Below are 8,785 nucleotides of genomic sequence, written 5' to 3' on the forward strand. Positions count from 1 at the left end.
GACTCGATAGTAGTTTTGCATCAAGACTTGGACATACGGCACATAACACTCAATAATCAGGACAAAGACCGATTAGTGCATGTACCCTTTTGTCTTTCAGCTATCAATGCCACCACATGATGCATGATTAACCGTCCTCGGCTTTTAACAATATTTTCATGAAATTAGTAAAATAACGTTAAAATTAGTGCACTTTCACTTTTGCCCCCAATGGCCCACACAAATATACATTATATGTGCATATTACATCGTCGTTAAAAAATCTTGAAGGTGTAATCCATAATTTGAAAATTGGTCCGGTTAGACTCCGGTCAAACTGGGTCATAATAGACGGGCCGATTTTTTCAAGAATGATGTCAAACCTTGTTGAATTAGACTATTTTAAGGATTTTGAACATTCAATGTTTGATACTTTCATTAATGTTTAACTATCCAAATATGTTAGGTACTTAAGATTACGATTGTTGTGTATCAATGCTTGAACCTAAAACTTATAATAGTTAGCTAGTTGATTTAACTGTTGAACTTAAAACTTATGATAGTTAACTAGTGGATTTAACATGTGTCTTGTGGCGGTATGCCGTAGAAACAGTGGCGGAGATAACTCATTAATTCATGGGTATTTCAAAAAAAAATATCATGCAATCATACAATAATAGAAAACCGATAATAAATAAAGTAAAAACAAATACATAATAGATTTGTCCACTACTTTTTCATAGCTTTAAATCATTCCGTCACATCGTCGTCTTTTACTTTATCAAAAGTTTTTTTTCCGACCACACAAACCTTAGCATTGTTCAAATATTCCGGGCCCATTTGATTGCGTAAATTCATCTTGACAAGCTTCAATTAAAAAAAAAACATCTTCAACGGTAGTGGTTGCAACCTGTAAAACCAAAGCTAGCTTCACTACCTCATAAACTAAAGGATAAGAACTATGTGTTCATGTTTCCACCATAAGACGAGCAAGATCACTTATTCCATTCAAGTTTGCAAATCTATCATTCTCGCTTATAGTGTAACGAAATGACTCAATATCACCCAAAGAGTCCCTAATTTTTGTGTAGTAAAATCATCTGGATACATCACAGCAAACGCCAATATCTTCGATGGGTCAAACTTAGAAAACCCGTTACAAGGATATAAATCAAGCATATTTTTTATCAAACTAGTTGTTACTTCACTAAATCGATTTCCTAATTCTTGAAGTCGCATATCCAAAACCTCATTAAAAATGTCAACTTTAAAATGATATCGACTTGTAATGACATTCTTTGCGTTCCACAAAGTGTATTTACCAATTTCCGAATGGTTAGTACTAAACCGAAAGAAAAATACCTTGAGAATTAGATTCTTACGATTCATTATGGCCACGAAATGGTAAAGAGTTTTCTAAACAGAATCTAGCACTCATAACAGAACTAAGTAATGGATAATAATTTGCAATCTTTTCTTCTTTAGTCAATTTGTTTAAATTCTCATCTATGTGTTCGTCTTGTTTCATGAGATTGTGACATTTTTACGCCGCCTTTAAATGATGACTAGCAACTTTCTCAACATGTTCTTTTAAGGAACCATTTTTACTCCAATCACAAAAGCCTTTAGAATTAGATTACCATGTGTCTCTTCCTCCTTGATTACCAACATCTTCTTTAAACAAGTAACAATATAGACAAAATGCTTTATCTGCTCTAGTACTATACTCTAACCACTTATAATCGTTAAACCAATTAATAACAAAACGTATTTTTTTTCCATAATAGTCTTTGGAAGGAAATTCATGACTACGCGGTTGAAAAGCCCATTTAACAAGATATGCCCTTCTTATATCAACTATTTGATTTGGGTGATCACTAGTAATATGCGGCCTATCATACGGATGTGTAGGAATATCATTCAAATCGATAATACCTCGTGTTGTAGGAATTAAAGTTGTAGGATTACTTGGACTAGTATGAACATTTTCTTGCATATTATCATTCGCAACATTTGGACTTGTATCATTCGAACTTATATCATTCGGAATTGTATCATCACCAACCCGATTTTCATCAACATCCTCAAAATTTTTTTTGAAAAAGTTCCCAATTAGAGATTTTTTTTTTAAATTTGTGGTTTTGATATCCACTTCAAAGAATCAATTTTAAATCAAAGAGTTCAACTCCCTATTCCCTAGTTTAACAACAAAAATACAGTCTTAAAACCTAACAATTAACAAATATACAAACTTCTAAATAGAATTCTAGATAAACTATAACATCATCATACAAGAAATCAAACTATCATTTATCAAAGATTAAAAGGACAAGAAAACTCACAAGAAATCAAAGGTTAATGCCGGTCAACGGTGACGTAGCAATGACATGAGCAGTGGCGCAGGGCGGAATGTCGGAATCGTTGATCCGTCGCAGGCTTCTGTACTCATGTTTGTGGCTTCGTGCGAGTGTGCGACGCTTGGGTTTCATCGGAAGTTCCAATTGCCGCCCATGCCCATAATCAATGGTTTATTTTACTCACTTGGGCTTAATTATCATTTGGGTTATTATTTGGGCTTAATTATTAAACAAGTTTTGGGCTCAATTAATAGTATCAAGTTTCATATTTTTCTCTCAGGGGTATCTTTGTATATTTTAGGGGTATCCTATGTATAAAACTGAAAAAAATACACTGCGAATACGGGGATGAGCTGTAGCCCGTGCTACGGCTACTTACTCATTAGTTCCGCCCCTGGGAAAAATTCCGGTTGGTAGCGATTCGGTTCTTTACAGTGCAGCACACGTTATAGCAACTAAAAATCAATTAATATGTAGTTAAATCCACTTAATTTATCAGGATAATATAGAGCTAAAACCACTCAAATAGTAGTTCAAGAAAACTCGAGTATTAAAATAGTTTCTCAAGTAAACTCGAGTATTAAAATAGTTTCTCAAGTAAACTCGAGTATTAAAATAGTCTCCTCCTAAACTCCTAGTTTTATTGAGCTTGTGTTGTAACTCATACCATTCTTTATTTATATGTATAATTAGTGAATTATGTAATCAAGTCGAGTCAACCCGAGTCCGAGTGTGAATGGATATAGTGAAATCAAGCCAAAGAGCTTTTAAGTTCAATTAGAGAGATATTTGAAGAGTGCGACCATATCAAGTACAGAAGAACACGTTTCAGTTGAAGATACAATACTGAACTTCTGCAAAGTACGGCAGTGGAGAAGGTGGATTTTATCAACATATCACTAAAGTATCTTCTTACGTGCATTTAACTTTGTGTTAAAGATACAGTAATGAACTTAGGGAGAGTACACATTGCATTTGATTTTGTGTTATATTTGCATTTGATGATACAAATTTTTGGGCACACAAATATGTTATCAAGAGTATTAAAAAGAAGATCAAGACATACGAAAACTGGTTTCACCCAATTTCAAATCGTGTACTCCACCAGTGATAATCTTCGATATTTATTAGTTTCGGTGGCTTTTGATGGTTTCCGTAAACATTATCATGCTTCAAGCTCTCTGAAATAACCTTTGAAACCGATTTTGTTCCGAGTGTTGCTTCAGTTGTTGTTTCGGATGTGAAAGTGTAGTAAAAGGTATTATAAAACTCTTCGTCCATGCTTGACATCTTTGAATCTCACCTTGTTTATTCGCACCTTGTATTCACCTGCAATTAAACAAACACTCGATCAGTTTAAATGAACCGTATACATGAAAATCCGTAAAATTTGTGACTGTGAAATATTGTTGAATTTTTGCGGACGGGAATTCCTTGCGGATGAACAATCAGGTACTTTGTCGAATGGAGAACAAAGTGTTTTGGATGAACTCTTAATCAACAACAAATGATCAAGTATGATCTGGATGAGTAATAAATTCAGCGGATGTGTGCCTAACTAAGCAAATGAACTCTCAAAAGTTAATATCTTTCGGATGGACCCAATTCTATTCGAATGAACTATTTCTTCTTCAATAGTGTTCGGATGGGCTGTGTATGATCTGATGTACGAATGGGCCAAAGTTTTACTCAGCGAATGGGCCAAACAATTTGACACGTATGAGCTTTAAACATTAAGACTCCAGATGGGCTTTAATGAATTGTTTGGGCTCGGATGGACTTTACTCATTCAACTTATCAAGTGTACACAGATGGGGTTGTAGCATCAACTTATCAAGTGTACACAGATGGGGTTGTAGCATCAACTTATCAAGTGCACTTGTTTGGGCTCTGGATGAGCTTTGTCGGTAGCGGATGGTCTTATTTAGAAAGTCATCCGAGCGAATGGACCTTGTGAAGTTCAACGGATGAAGAATATTAATTGAATTAGGATATATTAAAAGCACTGATTAATATGATTGGATCTTTAAATTCTCAGTGAACAGATGAATTATTATTGGACCAAAAAATTCACTAACCACCGTGATGTTATTGGACCATACTTTTCATCCAATGGTCTTCAACAACAGTATCAATCCACACGTGAACATATCTGACAACAGTTAAATGTTATTGGACCTTAAATTCAATATTATGTCAGATTATGAAATATTGAAATTGGACTGATGAAACAACTTAATCTGATAAGCAAACCCCTTTTCTAATTGGACCAAAACTCAATTAGTCTTCAAGCAATCAAGTCCGGATGGACAGAGTTTATCTCATCCGAGCGGATAGCCACTTATATTCAACGAATGGATTTGACAGTCTTCCGGATGGACTTTTTACATCACCTTGATGTACTTTAATTCGCCATCCAAACGGATGAGCTGAGATACATGTGTCTGAATGAACATTTTAAACCTCCATCCGAACGGATGGAGAAAAATACCTTGGTTCGGATGGACTATCAGGTCCGGATGAAGGTCCGGATGGACATTATCAGTGATGAACAACCAGCCTTTTCGACCAAATTTTCATCAAATTCACCACTTTTTACTTTGAATTAAGACTTGAAATTTTGTAGGGTTTAAAAACAAATGATTACGCATAACATATCAAAAATTCAGCAATTTTGAACCGTAAATCGTTGTTATTTTTGAGTTTTTAGTTCAAAAAATATGAGAAAGTGTGTAGAAGAAGAAATTTGACAAATCTGATCCGAATTCAGCTCTGAATCTGATGAAATCAAGTAAATTCTTGCATATCTGATCCGTGCAATCGATCTCCCGCTCTGATACCACTTGTGAACGCGTATGAGGATCGAGTTTGACTCCCGAACGATTGCGAATAACACGTACGATGTGCAGAATCCGTGCACGTGTGTGGACCGAGCACAAGAACTAATTATAATGATGATTCGATTATAGATTTGATAAAGTTGTACACCTTGAATCACATCCTTTGCTACTTTCTCTCTCTAGACTCCAAAAGCTCTCCAAAGTAACAAATGGAAAAAAGTTCTAAATGAAACACAAGACCTTCCTATTTATAGGTGTAACACCTCGTAAAAACGTGTCAAATTATGTGAAGACACGTGTCCTAAACCCTAAACATGTAAAAGTTTGAGTTTGATGGACTAAAGTTGACAAACAGTGAAAAGATGTATGCGAAGGGACTAAAAGTGTCAACATGCTAAACTTATGCCTCTGATTGATCACACACGATAAACACATTCTTTAAAGAGTAAACTATCTGACGTAAGAAGCCGTTTGTGAAAGAAATTGAAAGTTTACAAGACAAAGGGGTTAAACGTGTCAACATGTTAATTGTTACCTCCGAGTGACCTTTTAACGAACCCGGGGCTTCGTAATGTTCGATTATACTCTCAAGAATAAGTGATAATAAATTCATAAAGTTTCGTTATCGTTATGTGTTAATTACGCAAACTTTCAAGAAGAAGGGTTAAAAGCATCAACGAGAAGAAACTAGTGTATTCGGTGATCATTTAACAAAACCGGACCTAACGATGTTTGGTTATACTCCTAAGATCATCTACAAACTAACTAGAACGGTTAAAAGTGCCTAAAATGAAGAGTGAATTGCAAGTTTTGTCCTTATCTTTAGGCCATTTTGCAAGTTTTGTCTTTTATGTTTAAATTTGACGAGTTTTGTCCTTTATGTTTAAAAATCAAGCACGTTTTACCCTTTGGGCCTTAAAATCAAGCACGTTTTGTCCTTTATGTTTAAAAATCAAGCACGTTTTGTCCTTTATGTTTAAATAATCAAGCACGTTTTGTCCTTAAAAATCAAGCACGTTTTGCCCCAAAGGGTAAAACGTGCTTGATTTTCAAACATAAAGGACAAAACTCGTCAAATTTAAACATAAAGGACAAAACTTGCAAAATGACCTAAAGATAAAGGACAAAACTTGCAATTCACTATGAAATGAAAGATATTATGCATTAAAAGGTGCAGGGACTAAAAGTGTCAAGTTTGAAACAAGTTTGGCTGGTGACCCGGGTGCTCGCGCTGCGCGACCCCTGCCTTATTTGTCGTCGCGCAACGCAACGACTTCATTTTGACATATTCTTGTTGACATCTGCAAGTTGTCTTCTTTCTTGAGCTCTAAACAAACCATGATCGAATTCTATGAGCTTTTGATGGTTTTTAATACCACTTTGGACACCTGTGATCATCCCTGAACCTCCCTAACACATGAAATGATCCAAGGTTACTCCCTTCATGTATAAATAGGCCCTTTGGGCAGCCACATTTCCTTGCTCATTCACAAGTTCTATCTCTCTCTCATTGCTTAAGCTTCCTTGAGCATTTCTGGAGGTTCCTGATCAAAAGGAGACTCCCTCTTAGTCTAAAGTTCGAGCTAGGACCCTATCTAAGTGTCCTTAGCCACTATAGTTCGGTTTTTATGTGTTTTAAGACCGAAAGTCAAAGTTGCCGCAAAACGGCTTTGACTTTCGGTTTAGACCTAAATGGTCCAGCCATTGTTCGAGGCGAATATGGCTACATGATCGTAATTAGGTAGGTGTAAATCCCTCAAAAGGGCACCTCCTAATTATCAGGTTTACTTAGTTAATTGTCGGGTCAAAGTAATTAATTAAAAAGTCAAACTAATAAGATTTTTAAATAAAAACATAAGCTGATAATGTAGAGGATATAAACCATGTTTTATCACTTTAATAACTTGGTAAATATTATTAGAACATGTCTAAACATGTTCAACCCGACAATTCTAAGTTTAAGCTCGGTTCGTAACCGAAAGTCGCAAAAGCTTGACTTTTTCTTTAACTTTCAGTTCTGACCCGATTAAGCTTAAATCCTTTATGTTTTAAGCTTCAATTATGACCATATAATGTTGTAGTATAACTCTCTGAAGTTATATTACATGGTCATTTGGAAATTCTGAATTCTATGCATGTTTCCGTTATTATGCTTAATATTGACCAATATGCCCTTATGGTCTAAAAATGAGACTTTTGAATATATGAACATATAAATAAGTTAAGTACTGATTTATAAACATGTCTCAATTATTTTGACATTTTATTCTGGTCTCAAATTGATGTTATGCAGAATATCGTAAATTTAGCTTTTATAAAGTCTATATTACCCTTTTATGCATAAATCATGTTTAAACATAATTTTTGACACAGAACTCTTAACCTACTATTATGATATCATTTTTAGGAAATTTTGGAATGATGGGTCAGATTAGATAATGGCCTTAACATTGATTTCTTGTATAAATTATATAATTGACGATAATGCCTTTTTTTGCAAATAAAATGTGATTTACATATGATTAACATGCCAAAACTTTTTCTACTAATCTAATATGAAAAATAAAATATTTTAACCATCCAAGGCTGGTCAAAATCTCAGAATCACATAAACTTCGCAAATATCGTCTATTATCCATTTTTACGCAAATTAGGTGCATAGTATGGTTTAAAACCATATTTAGCACCCAAGACTTGTTACCTACTGAATTTATAAATAATTTTTAATATTTTTATAGTAGGTATGAGTCATGAACTCAGAATTCCAATTATGTCCTTAAAAGCATATGTGAAATGACCAAAATACCCTTTCGGGGCATAGTTTGGCCATAAATGGTAAACCACACATATGTATGATATCCTACTGTTATAACATCATAAAATAAATATTTTTACAGAATATTTCTGACCAGAACATCTGTTTACTTTTAAACCTCTTTTATAAATCTCAAAATGACCAAATTGCCCTTACGGGGCTTAATTCAGTTTTAAATCGTTTTTGGGCATATATGTTAACATCTTACTTATGTCTTAACATATTTTAAGCATAATAAAATATGGGACTTGTATATGGTTCATTCGGTTACCCGTTATGCATATATGCGTTCGGTTCGGTTTATGTAACTAGTTTGCATGAATTAACCGAAACGGGTTTAACCTCATCATCTAAACTTCAAAATCCAGAACGTGTTTAGTTTACCCATATTATACAAGTATTCACACTTGTCGGGTCTAAATCACGTTCCATTCCGGTCTCCGCTTAATCTAGCGTTTCGAACCGTAAAGTATCTTTACAACTAACCGGTCTAAGTCTTTGACTTAAATAAGACCCGTTGGAATCCTAATAGGTTAATAAACCTTCCATACAGATTAAGTAGCTTCGATAGAAGATATTTGCATAAGGTCTTAGGAATTATACGGCTGAGTAGCATCTTTGCACAACTAGCTCATGTAAATACTTTTAACTTATTTTCCCTATACGGGCTTGGGATACGGTAAATTATTACCGCCTGGTCGGGTATGAGATAATTTAATCGGATTGTGATTTAATAAATTTACATAACCCGTTTTAATATGTATTGTTTGATAACATAAACATTGGGGGTTAAC

The sequence above is a fragment of the Helianthus annuus genome, chromosome 8 (assembly GCF_002127325.2).
Source record: "Helianthus annuus cultivar XRQ/B chromosome 8, HanXRQr2.0-SUNRISE, whole genome shotgun sequence".
In the NCBI taxonomy this organism is placed as follows: domain Eukaryota; kingdom Viridiplantae; phylum Streptophyta; class Magnoliopsida; order Asterales; family Asteraceae; genus Helianthus; species Helianthus annuus.